At 46.3% G+C, this 17,189-nt stretch overlaps 1 protein-coding gene across 1 annotated transcript in view; it reads right to left on the bottom strand.

Moving 5' to 3' along the window:
• The window catches only part of SYN2 (synapsin II), a 283,187-nt gene that overhangs the window by 145,619 nt on the left and 120,379 nt on the right, over positions 1 to 17,189 (bottom strand). The gene's annotated exons all lie outside the window — the stretch shown is intronic.

The following is a 17,189-nucleotide window of genomic DNA, read 5'->3' as shown; positions in this document are numbered from 1 at the left end:
TTGAGCTATTTAAAGCTTGTGGCGTATGATAAATGGTGCTCCAGCCAATCAGCTCCTTTCATGTGTTTGAAAAATGACAGTTCGGACGGGCTGGAGCACCATTTATTCTATGCAATGAGTTTAAAATAGCTAAAACTTGTTGATAAATGAGCTCTTATATACAAAATAATGGTAACAGAGGGCCTGATTCAGACCCAAATCGGTCGGGCCGAATTCGTCCCCATTTCCGATTGTGCGGATCTGCTCATGCATTTAGCGAGTAACACACCCACACATGACCCCTGCACTAGATGCAATTAGAAAAAATCAACTAGCACTTCCGACCCATCATTCATGGGTTCCTAGCTATTCAGGACGCCATATAGCCTGGTCTTTCAATGTTCTCTACTACCTGTACCTCGTGTACCACCGTGTCTCTCCACAGACTCTTGCCAACCCCAGGGTCGAGCATCACATCCCCTCTGTGTCTCTGCAGCCTTACTGTATATCCCCCTTCCTGGTCGTCTCCAGACTTATGTAGCCGCTTCTGTCTGTCATGTTATCCATGTTAACCAGTCCCTTTCCCCTGAATTACATTTCCTTTTATCTCCCCTTTCCCAGAAAGAGGGATTTCCCAAGTTAGTGAGGGTGTGCGGTCTTCATCTTCAGAATGTAGACTACTTTTATTATAGATAATAAATGATCAATTACCATTATGTGCACTTCATCACTCAGTAATACTGGCGGCACTGCCACATATCTATTGACTTCCCCCTAGCAAAGGGGCCGTCTTTATTCAGTACAATATGAAACACCTAAGGGCTGCAATTCAGAGATGTCAGACGCACATAATGGAACTAAGGGGCAGATGTATGAAGTGTCGGTATGAGGGATAAGTGGTATTAGCACACTTTATGTGCGCTGATACCGCTTCTCCCCGTGTATGATGGGGCCGGAACCTCCTGCAGCTATCAACTTTGACAGATGCAGAGTGGCTGCCGCCTACAGTGGCACACAGTAGGCTCTTTATTAATCTCAGCTCCAGGCCCATGAGGACCTTAATCTTCCACTGTCCATATGTACCAAGCCTCAGAGACATCAGATCCAAACTGTCATTTTGCAAGCACATGCTGTATCATGGCAGTTAGGGGCCAACTGATTGGTACTTTATCGCTTTATCCACGGACCACTAGCTAATTCCTATCCTTACAAAAGACCTGGCTGCTAATGGTAAAAAGTCATTTATCTGGATAGGAATTGCCTTACTTAAACCTATTGACGCTTTGAATGTTACTAGTAACATTCCAGCCATTATAGTGGCCCATACCACCAGCCATTGTGACACGTACCACCAGCCATTGTGACACGTACCACCAGCCATTGTGACACGTGCGCTGTGTCACAGAACCTGACAGTTACTGATCACTCAGTTCTAGGCAAGCATGAAGATGGATGCCAGTGATGAATTGGGAGTGCAGCAATGCACAGATTCGAGTAGTGATACTTATAGTGATGATTTATCGATAGTTGTTTCGATAGTGGATGAGGCTTGGGAGGACATCGACCCCAATCCTGATATCCAGGAACTCTTTAAAGAGTTCAATCAGGCATATTTTGAAGGGAAGTTAGTGGATGTCACTGTTGCGTGGAGTGATAGGCTAAAGCGGTGAGTACGATTACTGCCAGATCAGTTTATTATAGGATATCCTGCTAAGATACAGACTATATATTACCATTTATTAAATTATCTGCAGCACCTGATGCTGTGATGACATTTATATGATAATATGTTTGCCCGACTCTCAGCTCCAGGCCCATGAGAACCTCAATCTGCCACTGGCTAAACGTACTGTCTCACAGAGACCAGACCATAACTGTCATTTTTCAAGCACATGCCATACCATGGCAAAAGGGGGGCAATTGATTGGTACTTTATCTCTCTCCAAGACTTAGTACATCTGTCCATTAGAACACTAGCTAGTTCCTATCCTTATACTGAACCTGGCCTCTAATGGTAAAATGTCCTTTATCTGGATAGGAATTGAGTAACTTATAACTTTTCCATCTCTGTATGTTGTTAGTAACATTTCATCCCACACTCAGCCATAATGACCCATACCACCAGCCATTGTGCCACGTGCCACTAGCCATTGTGACACCTGCGCATTGGCAAACATACCGCAGCATCTGACAGTTACTGATCACTCAGTTCTAGGCAAGCATGATGATGGATGCCGGTGATGAACTGGGAGTGCAGCAATGCACAGATGCGAGTAGTGATACTTATAGGGATAAGTTATCGATAGTTGTGTCAATAGTAGATGAGGCTTGGGAGGACATCGACCCCAATCCTGATATCCAGGAACTCTTTAAAGAGTTCAATCAGGCATATTTTGAAGGGAAGTTAGTGGATGTCACCGTTGCGTGGAGCAATAGGCTAAAGCGGCGATTACTGCCAGATCAGTTTATTATAGGATATCCCTGCTAAGATACAGACTATACTGTATATTACCATTTATTAAATTGTCTGCAGCACCTGATGCTGTGATGACATTTATATGATATGTGGCCCACACAGCCCAGATAGCTATGCAATTACATGGTCTTTAGAGTGTTTCATTACATCCAAACCCCAACAGCAATGCATAGTGTTGATCTTCTGTCAATGTCGAACTAGGGTATGTCGACCTACTCACTGTTGACCAATAGTGGTCGACCTAGGGCCCTGGGTTACTTAGGTACATGGACCCCCAGGGCAGCTAGTACATAATCTGGGGCACTGAGAATAAGGATTTATATGTATTAATCGTATAGAAAAGCAATTGATGTATTATGTAACCATGGATGTCACTCATGTGTGATTTGTGTTTTATCACCAGATCGATCGCTTACTGCAACAACAAGAAGACATTTGGTGGAAAATGCTTCATCAGGCTCAGCAGGCCGATCCTCCAGCAGCTTCCCAGGAGGACCCTAGTAGAGGTACTATAGGCGGAGTCACCTGGTGCTAGAACAATGTGTGGCTGAGGTGATGCTTGTACGCCTCAGTGCTGTTATTGCAGCATTATACAGTATGTAGCAGTGGGAAGCTGGGTTACTCTTGTACCCTGCATATACCAAGGGACCAGAGGAAATGTCTTCAGAGGGGACAAATATTTAGGGGCATTAAAATTCAGCCTCTACCCCCCATGCCCACCTCCCCAACCCCCTGTGTCACACACAACTGCTCCTATGCCCACCCACATGTGCCACTTAACTCCTCATATGCCCAACATGTGCCATTCACAACTGTTCCTATGCCCACCCACATGTGCCACTGACACCTTCTACTACTGTATGTCCAACCCCCATGTGACACTCACAAATTCTCCGATGCCCACAACGCCACAGGGGTCAAATTGGTTTACACTGTAGAAACTGATGAAGTATTGGAATGAGATAATGAGGGGAAGAGGGTAAAATTCTCAGAATATAACAATGTTTATATAACAACAATCTACGTTTCCAGTGATTATCTCATAGTACATAGTATAGTATTTGTCTCTGGTGCAGTTCACGTCGGTATCTGGTCCCTGGGTGACAATGTCTAGAGCAACAAACACTACGTCAACCACTAATGGTCGACGGTGAGTAGGTCAACACCTAAGAATGGTCGACATAACCTAGGTCGACAGTAGCAGGTCAACACAAGCTAAATGTCGACACTGAAAAGGTTGACATGAGTTTTCATATATATATTTTTTTTTAGTTTTTTTTTTACTGACTTGGTTCATACTTTACCATCCAAGTAGGCATAGAGTAGATTATAATAGTGTGCTGAGAGGATTCTGTACACTTATACCGTATAAGTCCATGTCGGCATATGTCAACAGACACAAAAAACGTGAAAAACTCATGTCAACCTTTTTCATTTCAACCATGTCCACGTTGACATTAAGCTTTTGTTGTCCTTCTGTCAATGTCAACCTAGGTTATGTCGACCATTATTAGGTGTCAACATAGTCACAGTCGACCATTAGTGGTTGACCGACTAACTGCTGACCTAGACGTTGCCTATCACCTATACCGTAACCGCTGACATCTGGGGACATAAACCTCAGTCTGTGTCACCAGAGTAATTGTGTGTAATGTCTGTGTCCTTCTTACTATAACCGGCTCATTACTTTGTGTATTACAGACCCTATTACACGAGATGATACACGCCTACCTGTACGTCTCTGAAGTACAGGACACCTCTGCGCATGGGGAGGAGTTTGTGAAGCAGATGGAGCGCATAAATCACCTGACCGGCGCTAATGTTACTGTAAGTATATATGTTCTCAAACTCATCAAGCTATGGGAAGGGTGCTGGGCTAAAATAATGCAACTTGGGTTATTTTAGCAACATCCTCTTCCAGAATAACCATAAATTGCTGTAAGTGTATGGTCGGGGGGGGGGGGGGTGCCTGGATGGAGATCTGATTTTCGGAAGCCTCCCAGCTAGGGAGCCGGGAAGTATGTTACTCAGGCATCTGTACCAGGGCCGGATTATAATGGAGGCACAAGGGGTCAGTGCCCCTGGGCCCCCCTCTAGCTAGGGGCCCCCTGTGGTTGTCATGTATTTAAAAAAAAAAAAAATTAAGTTTTTTTTTTTTTTTTTTAGCTAAAGGTTTTGTGCATGGGTGGGGTAGTGCTGCAGCTTCACCTATCTGCCAATGTGACAATGATTTATGGTGCTGAGCATCGGGAGCCGAGGCACACTGATTGCACAAGTGTGCAGTGCATTTCTGGGAGTTGACTAAGTCCCATGACACTTTGCACCAGAGGACAGAGGCTGAGAAGTTTGTGCTGAGCTCTGATTGGTGGAGCTCATTACATGCTTCTCAGGTCCATGTAGAACAGCAGCAGCAGCTTAGTCATGTGAGGGTTTTTAATCAGAGGCAGCACTAGGACTGTGAGGTCTCCTCCAGAGTAAGGGGCAGAGGGACAAACACAGGCTTTTCATGTGGTGTGTGTGTGTGTGTGTGTGTGTGTGTGTATATATGTATATATATATATATATATATATATATATATCCCCTGCAGTTAACCATTGACCAAGTTTATTCTGCCTTTACTCTGTGTTTTGACAGTATAATATTCTCCCATGCAGTGTGCGGCCAGTAATGACAAGTGCAAGGGGGCCCCCCGGTCTAAAGTACCCCGGGCCCCCCGAAGGCTTAATCTGGCACTGATCTGTACCCCACCATTAGGAGCTCATTTGCCTGTTCTTATGTTACACTGCAAAATAACACATTACTCTGTATTATTCTGTATGATATTATTATGATTTATGTTATTTCTACTATCTAATTAGATCGAATATGAGGACCATGCCCCATTAGACGCCCTGAGGACCCACTGGTGGCAGTGCGACAGGTGCCTCCAATATCAGAAGAAGCTGACCAATCGCGCTTCCTCCACTACCGCCAAATGGTGGAAAGTACACGAAGCGCTGTGTGGCGGAGTAATCCGCAAAGTGAGGGAGCCCCCCAGCCGAGGTAAGGACAAGAACACATCTTCTGAGGCTCCGCCCACTATGCTCTCTGCACTCACCTCAGTGGGACTACATGCTGCAGTGTCCTGATACATTGCCTGAGGGAGGGAGTCATGTACATAGGCCCCAATCAGCATAGTATGGCAGTGACACATACATGCATAGGAGGATCACCGCATACAGTACACTTGCTGTGTTTCTAATGGATTCTTGTATTTTATAGGCACAAAAAGACAGAGAACAACTGCACCAGACCAAGAGGAGATGCCAACAACATCTAAGAGGTCCAGGAACTGAAACAGCACATAACACCCTAATGGACACCTACATGTCATTGCCTGCCATGCCCCTCACAAGCCGGGCATAACATCTATACGTGGGCCTGGCAAACTCCATCTGGTAGTACTTTATCTGAGGAGCATAAACGCCTCCATCCTAGATTCAGCCATGTGACTACATCGGCCTACCAGATTCCTGAATTCTGCTGTGCCTGTCACAGATATGCCTGGTGTAACATCTGCACTTGGGCGTGGCAAATTCCATCTGGTAGTACTTTATCTGAGGAGCATTGGCGCCTCCATCTTATATTCAGCCATGTGACTACATCGGCCTACCAGATTCCTGCATTCACGCTCAAAGAGCAGACTCCTATATTAAAGATGATTAAAATGTCATCTTAAATTAGTCGCTGACCCTTATTGTTTTATTTCATCATAAAGACCAATAATTTGGTCTATGCTCCGAAGTAGTCATTCGATGTTATTATATAAATATAAATATATATATATATATATTAAGTTACAATAAATAAGCAATATTATTTTATATTCAGTGCTCGCATCATACTGACAGTGTGCCATTCACACCAGCACTACACATAGAGCAACATACTGCTGTATATACATTACTGATCAGAACATGCACCACCCCAAGCTCACAAGGGTGCCTGTAAGGTCATATAAAAAATAAATATCTGCAGTGATAAATGACAGAAATATACCTCTGAGGGAGAGGAGGGACCAGCTGTCACTGAGGCAGTAAATAAAACTTATTTTATTAATATACAATTATATCACAGAAATATAACATTTGGTAAAACTACCCAATTATATCCTGGCAGCATTGTGCAGTGGTCTGATAAAATGTTCTCCGCCAGCAGCTGCAAAGTTGTGGCGGGTATTAACATTCGGGATACGGTCGCTAGGTCGTCACTAGGGATGCCAATCCCGGGTCATTTTTTCAATCCCGGGATTCAAGATTGAAAATTGCTCAATACCGGGATTCCCGGGATCCCGGGATTGGCAACCCTAGCAGCAGGTTCTGCTGGTAGGGGAGCTGTGGGACCTGGCGGAGAGTCCGGGCGCTGCTGGAGGGTTTCCTGCGGGAGCTCTTCCCCACTGAGCTGGCGGACGGAGCCGACCTATTCTGGGGTAAGGGAAGCCCCGTACCGGTCTCCCCATGTCAGGGGATACGTTATACTGCCAGTCAGCCCCAAGCCTGCCCCGGACCGGACTTTATCTTTCGGGCTTGTGTTCTTCCTCTGCAGGCCGGAGTCCTTGCTACTCCCGGGGTCCAGGCTGCAGGTGCGGGAGATCCTGCGGGATGTGAGGAAGCGGATGGCCGGAGGGTGCGCTGTGATCAGGGTGATCATGCAGCCAGATAATGCCGCAGGGAAGACGGAGGAGAACCAGGTGGTGATCTCCGTGCACATCCCTTCCCCGGGCACCGCCGTCCTGTCCCTACTCTCCCTGCTCCAGTCTGTGTTCAAGCTAAAGGAACAGGGCGGTCCGAGGTCTGAACCGTAGCCCTGGTGCCCGGGCATGAGGAGACGCGGAGAGAGATCCGTGGGTGGGCGTGTGGCTGAGGTGGGCTGTGCGGCTCGTGCCCTGCGCAGCGTGACCTCGTCACGCTGCACAGTGTTGCCGGATATGGGAGAAAAGACGATGCCCGGAATTAGACTGCGCATGCGCAGTCTAATCACGAAATCCCGGGATTGGAAACTCCAATCACGGGATTGAAATACCGGCGTTTTGGGGGCCAAATCCCGGGATCCCGCCAATCCCGATTGGCCACCCTAGTCGTCACTATGAAAGGTCTACATGACTTTTTCCCTTTGGTTTGAGCCGACATGTGCTGACAGGCGGTATTTCATAACCTACCTGCCACCAAGGCATTGAGGGAGAATATAGAGTGCAGAGTGGCACCATGCCCAGAAGCATTGCGAGAACAGCTGGCCATGCAAAGGGACGGGGTACACTGATAGAGGGTCCATGTCCACTTACTTCAAAATTTCGGGACAAAAAAAACCCAATAAAAACATGTCAAGATGTTTACTTTCGACCTTCCCATTGTCGACCTAATGCTTGTGTCGACACTGCGACCCTGTTGACCTGAGCCATGTGGACCCATTTCATGTGTCAACCTTTAGTGGTCAACCTAATGTACGTCGACCTTCGTAGTGTCCACCCTATGACCCATACCCTTCATATTCACTGTAACCCTTTGTATAGTGCAGATTATGGACAAACAATCTGTGTAGGTATCAGGTAAGCCGTATCCCCTTTGGTGGATTTCCTTTATACTACTCCATCAGGAACGATAAATAGATGCTGGGGGTGAGCGGAGAGAATGGTGGTAACTTGGCACACGTACAGCACTTACCACAATGTCAAACCCGCCACTGACAGTGTGAAATGAATAGGCGACGTGCCATACGTGCTGAGTACAGCAAAGCGTTCAGTGCAAGCGATATGTCAGAAAAGTCCCTGGCGCGTTTTTCCAGGGTCTAACTAGTTTCATCAGAGGTGTAGTTTCTATACTGCATTCTGGGTTATGTCTACACTGCCACTTTCACTGGATCTTTATTATGTATATGGGAACTTTATTTTTAGTTTCTGAAGATCGCTACATAAAAACATGTGAGGTGCAGTGTGAGTTGGAGCCCCAACTAGTCCCAGATTATGCTTTAACTGTATTCTTATGGTCAGATTGTAAAACAACAGGCAATGGGAAACTCAATGTCACAGTACAAAGGCACCCTGATATCTGCCGCCAAACGGCAAGGACATCTTTACATGTGGGTGCCAAGCAAGAAAAGGTTTGAGCACAACGGCTTTAAAAGACTAGTATTAGCAGTGGTGCTTCCTGATTTCCTGAAGTCTATCCTATCAGTGCAGGGTACACACCAGGACGACAAGGGTCCGATCCCATCAATCTAGATCCAATTCTGACCGATTGGATGTAGATTGTATGTTGATTGTGCCCTTTTCTGCCCTGTTCCAATGTGATCCCAATCAGATTCGCGGCCCCACGGGTCGTCGTTATTCAGATCCTACCTGCAGCAGGTAGGATCTGAAAACGACCATACACCCGGGTGCGGGTCGCGATCAGATCGGAACCCACTCACGATGCACAACGTGAGCGGGTCGAGCGCTCTGCGTGTTTGTGAGCGGGTCGGACGAGACAATGAAGACCCGTTCACAATGTGCATCGTGAGCGGGTTGTCCTGGTGTTTACCGGGCATTAGCCCCGATAAGGAGCCGCCAGAGCTCCGATACCCAATAAGCAGCCACTAGGCCACTTATTGGATACTGTGATAATGAGCATTGGTGATTAATCACGATATCCGGTCATTTTTAATCGGATGAAAGAATAGAATAGAATCAACTTTATTGGCCATGTATGCTTGCGAACACTAGGAATTTTTTTGTGGATTACAGTGCAGCATCAAACAGGGGTAAGGGAGGGGTGGGAAGACATTACATACATTACATTAAGACATTACATGCATCAGGTCGCCAAGTAGGGACAGATTGTTTGGCTGTTGATATTGGGATTGCATTGGCTTTGATTGGATTATTTAGGTGATGGACGGCTAACGGAAAGAAGCTGCTTGCGGATCTGGACGTTTTGGCGGGGAAAGGAGGATAGCGCCCAAACAAATGCGCGTTTAAAGCATGCGCCAGTACTTGTAACTTTTAAAATAAACTGACTTTCACCCTACAAGGATAAGAGGGCAGGAAGAATCAGTTCTATGATAAGCCGTTATTTGCAGACTTTGGAAAGACGTATTTACTGAGTTATTGAATTTAGACATTCACCGACTATTACCCTAAGGGTGTATTGCACCAACGTTGCTGTGAGACATGTGCAAAATATCTATAAAAAATGCCAGCGTCGCTCACAGCAACTGTTTATTTGGGGCACAATATTTACCTACATTTCAATTAATAGACTTCAGATCATTTGCTGGCAATAACATTAAAGATTCATATTCCTCGACTATGATGTTGGCATTTTTGGAGCATATTTTGCACATCTCTCACAGCAACGTTGGCACTCAAAGGGTAGTATTCAGTGCCGTGGGTGAGCTGTGACAGCGACCATGGCTGCCTGTTCAGTATTCAACTGACCCTTCCGCATATGCCGATTCCCCCTCCCTCCGTTTTTGGAGCCAGGGGGAATCGGCGTATGTGGCTGCAGAGAGACCCGCGGCTAAATGCGGCAGGTTCCCTGCATTAGCCACGAGCCTTGCTGTTTGGGGGAATCCTCACTGTCCTGTGACAGCAAGAATTCCTCCGGAATGTAGAATGGGGTGAGTGGCCGGCGAGGGGGTTAAACAGCAAGGATCGCAGGTTTTCTGCAAACCCCACCATTTAACCCCCTCGTTGGCCGCTCACCCCGGCATTGAATACTACCCAAAGGGTTAAAAAAAAACTAAAACATTTACATGACAGGACAGAAACCTTAAGAAGTTGAAAGAGGTTTTTGTGCTATTACTACAATCATCCAAATTTCTTATGCAGAATTTATATGGATGATAAAAAAAACAAATCCTGTGAAGATAAATGTCTGTTTTGAAGTGATCAGCAGAATGCAGTAGAAGCAGACACAATCTGCAAAGTCTATAGATAACCCAGCTGTAGAACACTGAGCTACTGTATGTGTGTGTGTGAGGAAATGTCCACTATGACCTATAAACATAAGGGTACTTGTTTCCTAGCACGGCCACAATCGCGGGCATCGTGTGTCATTTTTAGTGGTATACGACGTGACCGACGCGATGCCCCCGATTTTCCCATTGAAATGCATTGAAAATAGTCAAAATCCATAGGAAACAATGTTAAATGGCTCAATGTACCCGCGATGCCCCCGATTTCTCATAGGGAACAATGTTAAATACCTAAATTTCACCAAATCATCATAGGGAACAATGGTAAATGGGCCAGAAAGCCCCAAAAACACCCCAGAACAGTGAAATGTCCCCCCAAAAGTACTTTACGCCACCCCACGATCAACGTGAACCCGAAGCGTGGCGAGCGTAGCGAGCCCGCAAGGGGCGGCGGTACGCGTCCTCCGACCTTTTCATACCCCCACTATCCACTAGGGCGTGGAGTTGAGAATAGAATAGTGTGGCGAGCGTAGCGAGCCACCGAGCCCGAAGCGTGGCGAGCGCAGCGAGCCCCGCGTGGGGACGCGGATACCTTCACAGGTAAACGCGTCCCTTCGCGGGCTTCACAGGTATCCGCGTCCGCTCGCCACGCTTCGGGCTCGGTGGCTCGCTGCGCTCGCCACACTATTCTATTCTCAACTCCACGCCCTAGTGGATAGTGGGGGTATGAAAAGGTCGGAGGACACGTACCGCCGCCCCTCGCGGGCTCGCTACGCTTCGGGTTCGCGTTGATCGTGGGGTGGCGTAAAGTACTTTTGGGGGGACATTTCACTGTTCAGGGGTGTTTTGGGGGGTTTATGGCCCATTTAACATTGTTCCCTATGATGATTTGGGTAAATTGACCCATTTAACATTGTTTCCTATGGGAAATCGGGGGCATCGCGGCTAAATTGAGGCATTTAACATTGTTCCCTATGGGGAAATCGCGGGCATCGCGACGCGACCATCGCACCCGATTTTTTTAGTGCTTGCGATGGCCGCGATGCCCCCGATTTTTCCTCACGATGCCCACGATCATGATCGTTGTGGCCGTGCTAGGAAACAAGTACCAACATAAGTACTGACCCAGCAGGAATTGTAGCGCCCGACAGATGTAGTTGTACAGTATATTAAAGACCTGGATAATAAATCTCGTCGCCATGAAATGGAGAACCAGAGGTTGGCGACATGCAAGATCACTTTAGCTCCTGTCACCTTGCTAAAAAAAAATGGGACAGAGTTATCATAATTAGGGCAGCATGGACAGTGTAATGGTTAGCATTGCTGCCTCACAGCACTGAGGTCATGGGTTCAATTCCCACCATGGCCCTAACTGTGAGGAGTTTGCATATGTATGCCTGAGTATGTTTCCTCTCTGTGCTCCGATTTTCTCCCTCAATCCTAAAAATATACTGGTAGGATTACGATCTCCTAACTAGAAACCCCGCCCCCTTTTCGGCCATATACTGTATGTCCGAAATCAAAGTCAGCCTAAAAGGGGTTTTATTTTTTACTTATTTATTATAATGTCAGCGACAAACGAATAATTTTTCACTGGTGCGGCTGCATACGAGGAGATGTGTGAGCTTACAAATCCCTTCACAAGGAAATGCTGGGATTCGCGCAGCATGGGGGGGGGGCTGGCGTTCAGTGCAGCAGGTAGCGTTTAACTGTTCACTAGGATGCGAAGATACTCAGCCTAGCGAACAGGTGTCTGAATTAGGCCCATATCAGGTATAGGTGTTTTTATATATAAATAGGGACCTTTCTAGAACAATCTTTAACCCTAGGACTTTCAAGGCAATCTGACCGTATGGAAATATGTACAGTACTTATTTTCTCCCTCTCTACCTTGTCCACTTGCTGCACTATTGTTCCAGTTTAACAGCATTTGATATCCACATTGACCCTAAAGCTGTGTACACACGGGGGAGATATATTGCTCAGTGTCTCCTTTTCATCAGGGACCAGAGATGGTCGCTGATGAAAGGGAACCTCTGCCGGGGGAGCTGCGGAGGGAATCAGCTGGGCTAAAAATGGGAGCGCGCACTAGGCGATTTATCACCAGTGCACACTCTAATCACTGGCAATATGGTCGGTCAGCTACCATATTGCCAGCGATTTTATGCCCGTGTGTACGCACCTTAACTCATATCAATTTATCCCTGGGTCTGATTTAGAGATGGGCGAAGTAACAAAGCATGGATGTCTATGCACGCAGCAGCTGTGCTATAATATGCTAATGCTGCAGGAAGCATCTAGTGCAGGGATGGCCAAAAGGTCGATGGCGATCTACCCATCGATCGCAGAGGTCCCGCAGGTAGATCACGATCAATTTCCCTGCACATAGCTGCTGAAGCCTCTGACAGAACAGAGGCTTCGGCGTTTCCCAGAGATGCAGTGCACGGGTGCACATGTGATGTCACCCGCGCACTGCAAGTGTGAAGCACATGTTGTTGGAGCCGACTGTATGGCTCAGCTTCAGCGGCATGTAGGCTCAGCTGCAGCGGGACAGGACTGGGTGCACAGTGAGTGCCAGCAGGGAGGCTAAGCGGTGGCAGTACATGACTGGGAGCGCTCAGTGGCAGCAGGGACTGCAGGCTCAGCTGCGGTGGGAGAGGACATGGCACACAGTGAGTGGCAGCAGAGAGGCTCAGCGGCGGCATGTAGCTGGACCAAAACAGCAGGGATCACAAGTTTACTAAGTGCACTGAGCATGTGCATGTTTGTCCACGGAGTTTTGTTTACATATGTTGTGTTATGCGGTGGATGGGAGGGGCTCTCTTTACAAATGTAAGTTCATCCCTCTGATGGAGTTTTGTGCCCCTAAATATTATATATATATATATATATATATATATATATATATATATTTTTCCTAGGGGCAGCAACTGGGATGAACTTAAATTTGTAAAGAGAGCCCTTCCCCCTCCCACAACATAAAATTATTTTGCGTAATTCAGTGTCAAATTTGGACTTTGCGTCATAATGTGTGGCACAATGTGAATTTTAGCTCATTCCGTGTAGCACACTGAAGTTTTAGTCATTTTGTGTGGCACAGAATGTAAATTTTGGGCTCATTCCCTGTGTCAGAATGTGAATTTTGGGCACATTCCCTGTGTCAGAATGTTAATTTCGGGCTCATTCCCTGTGTCAGAATGTGAATTTCGGGCTCATTCCCTGTGTCAGAATGTGAATTTCGGGCTCATTCCCTGTGTCAGAATGTGAATTTCGGGCTCATTCCCTGTGTCAGAATGTAAATTTCGGGCTCATTCCCTGTGTCAGAATGTAAATTTCGGGCTCATTCCCTGTGTCAGAATGTGAATTTTGGGCTCATTCCCTGTGTCAGAATGTGAATTTTGGGCTCATTCCCTGTGTCAGAATGTAAATTTCGGGCTCATTCCCTGTGTCAGAATGTGAATTTCGGGCTCATTCCCTGTGTCAGAATGTGAATTTCGGGCTCATTCCCTGTGTCATGTGTGGCATACTGTAATGTGAAGTCTCTCTCATTCCATGTTGCATAAGGTGTAAGGAATGTATTGCATTTGGAGGGGTATAATTTACACAGGGGGAGATGCCGGTAGATCCCCGGTAAGTAAGTGTACAAATAGTAGATCCCGGGTTATAAAAGTCCGGCCACCCCTGATCTAGTGTAAACAGACGCCTCCTCCTGTGCCCCACTGCTGCATCGCATAACTCTTCATGAACATCTCTCATCTGAGACACCCTCATGTGTCCCAGGATGGCCAACATTCTCACACAGATTCCTGGCTGGTAACCTGAAGTGAAAACAAAAAGTGTTTAATAAGCGTGCTGTGGGAGTGTCATTGATAAAGGCCTCCTTACACTAGACAGAGCAGCAAGTTGGACCCGATTTAGTTTGATCTTCCCAGGCATCTGCCCTGGAGTCCTCATATGCAATTTGGCACTCAAAGTGCCTATTTTAAATGGATTCATCACATGTAAAATGACTCCTGGGGAACTGCTGGAGGAGTTCAGGGAAAATCGCATGCAATACATCGCAGGTGCTAAAAATCGGACAAATGGAGCACTAATGGCCATTTCTATCATAATAGATCAGCGGTTCTCAAACTGTGGGTCCTGACCTGCGTAACATGGGGTCACGACTCCATGTTGCTGACCATCAGGATGATGACTTTTCTAATCTCAGTCAGTGATTCAAGGAGTTGAATTGTCTGTTACTTTAGACTCCTCCCATCATGTTGCGCCTCCACAATGCTGCCATGTATGTGCTGTCTGCTGACTACACATGTGACGTGATGACCTTCTGCAGTAACTTGCTGGGGTCCTGTCATTATTTTCATCATCTGATGGGGTCCCAGAGCAAAATAGTTTGATGACCCCTGTACTAGATGCAATTAGAAAAAATAAACTAGCACTTATGACCCATCATTCATGGGTTCCTAGCTATTCAGGATGCCATATAGCCTGGTCTTTCAATGTTCTCTACTACCTCATGCACCACCGTGTCTCTCCACAGCCTCTTGCCAAGCCCAGGGTCGAGCATCACACCCCCTCTGTGTCTCTGCAGCCTTACTGTATATCCCCCTTCCTGGTCGTCTCCAGACTTATGTAACCGCTTCTGTCTGTCATGTTATCCATGTTAACCAGTCCCTTTTCCCTGAATTACATTTCCTTTTATATCCCCTTTCCCAGAAACAGGGATTGCCAAAGTGAGCGAGGGGGTGCGGCCTTCATCTTCAGAATGTAGACTACTTTTATTATAGATAATAAATGATCAATTACCATTATGTGCACTTCATCACTCAGTAATACTGGCGGTGCTGCCACATATCTATTGACTTCCCCCTAGCAAAGGGGCCGTCTTTATTCAGTACAATATGAAACACCTAAGGGCTGCAATTCAGAGATGTCAGGCGCATTGTGTGTATGGAACTAAGGGGCAGATGTATGAAGTGTCGGTATGGGGGAGAAGTGGTATCACCACAGTTTATGTGCGCTGATACCGCTTCGCCCCGTGTAAGATGGGGCCGGAGCCTCCTGCAGTTATCAACTTTGACAGATGCAGAGTGGCTGCCGCCTACGGTGGCACACAAGAGGCTCTTTATCTCAGCTCCAGACCCATGAGGACCTTAATCTTCCACTGTCCAGATGTACCAAGCCTCAGAGACATCAGATCCAAACTGTCATTTTGCAAGCACATGATGTATCATGGCAGTTAGAGGCCAACTGATTGGTACTTTATCACTTTATCCATGGCTTAGTATATATCACCATAAGACCACTAGCTAATTCCTATCCTTACAAAGGACCTGGCCGCTAATGGCAAAAAGTCATTTATCTGGATAGGAATTGCCTTACTTAAACCTATTGAAGCTTTGTATGTTACTAGTAACATTCCAGCCCTTATAGTGGCCCATACCACCAGCCATTGTGACACGTACCACCAGCCATTGTGACACGTACCACCAGCCATTGTGACACGTGCGCTGTGTCACAGAACCTGACAGTTACTGATCACTCAGTTCTAGGCAAGCATGATGATGGATGCCAGTGATGAATTGGGAGTGCAGCAATGCACAGATGCGAGTAGTGATACTTACAGTGATGATTTATCGATAGTTGTGTCGATAGTGGATGAGGCTTGGGAGGACATCGACCCCAATCCTGATATCCAGGAACTCTTTAAAGAGTTCAATCAGGCATATTTTGGAGGGAAGTTAGTGGATGTCACCGTTGCGTGGAGCGATAGGCTAAAGCGGTGAGTACGATTACTGCCAGATCAGTTTATTATAGGATATCCTGCTAAGATACAGACTATATATTACCATTTATTAAATTGTCTGCAGCACCTGATGCAGTGATGACATTTATATGATAATATGTTTGCCCGACTCTCAGCTCCAGGCCCATGAGAACCTCAATCCGCCACTGGCCAAACGTACTGTCTCACAGAGACCAGATCATAACTGTCATTTTTCAAGCACATGCCATACCATAGCAGAAGGGGGGCAATTGATCGGTACTTTATCTCTCTCCAAGACTTAGTACATCTGTCCATAAGAACACTAGCTAGTTCCTATCCTTACACAGAACCTGACCGCTAATGGCAAAATGTCCTTTATCTGGATAGGAATTGCCTTACTTATAACTGTTCCATCTCTGTATGTTGTTAGTAACATTTCATCCCACACTCAGCCATAGTGACCCATACCACCAGCCATTGTGCCACGTGCCACTAGCCATTGTGACACCTGCACAGTGGCTTACATACCACAGCATCTGACAGTTACTGATCACTCAGTTCTAGGCAAGCATGATGATGGGTGCCGGTGATGAACTGGGAGTGCAGCAATGCACAGATGCGAGTAGTGATACTTATAGTGATGATTTATCGATAGTTGTGTCAATAGTAGATGAGGCTTGGGAGGACATCGACCCCAATCCTGATATCCAGGAACTCTTTAAAGAGTTCAATCAGGCATATTTTGAAGGGAAGTTAGTGGATGTCACCGTTGCGTGGAGCAATAGGCTAAAGCGGCGATTACTGCCAGATCAGTTTATTATAGGATATCCCTGCTAAGATACAGACTATATATTACCATTTATTACATTGTCTGCAGCACCTGATGCTGTGATGACATTTATATGATACTATGTGGCCCGCTCAGCCCAGATAGCTATGCAATTACATGGTCTTTAGAGTGTTTCATTACATCCAAACCCCAACAGCAATGCATAGTGTTGATCTTCTGTCAATGTCGAACTAGGGTATGTCGACCC

The sequence above is a fragment of the Crinia signifera genome, chromosome 8 (genome assembly GCF_055691185.1).
Source record: "Crinia signifera chromosome 8, ASM5569118v1, whole genome shotgun sequence".
Taxonomy (NCBI): Eukaryota; Metazoa; Chordata; class Amphibia; order Anura; family Myobatrachidae; genus Crinia; species Crinia signifera.
This window is presented reverse-complemented; position numbering and strand designations above follow the sequence as displayed.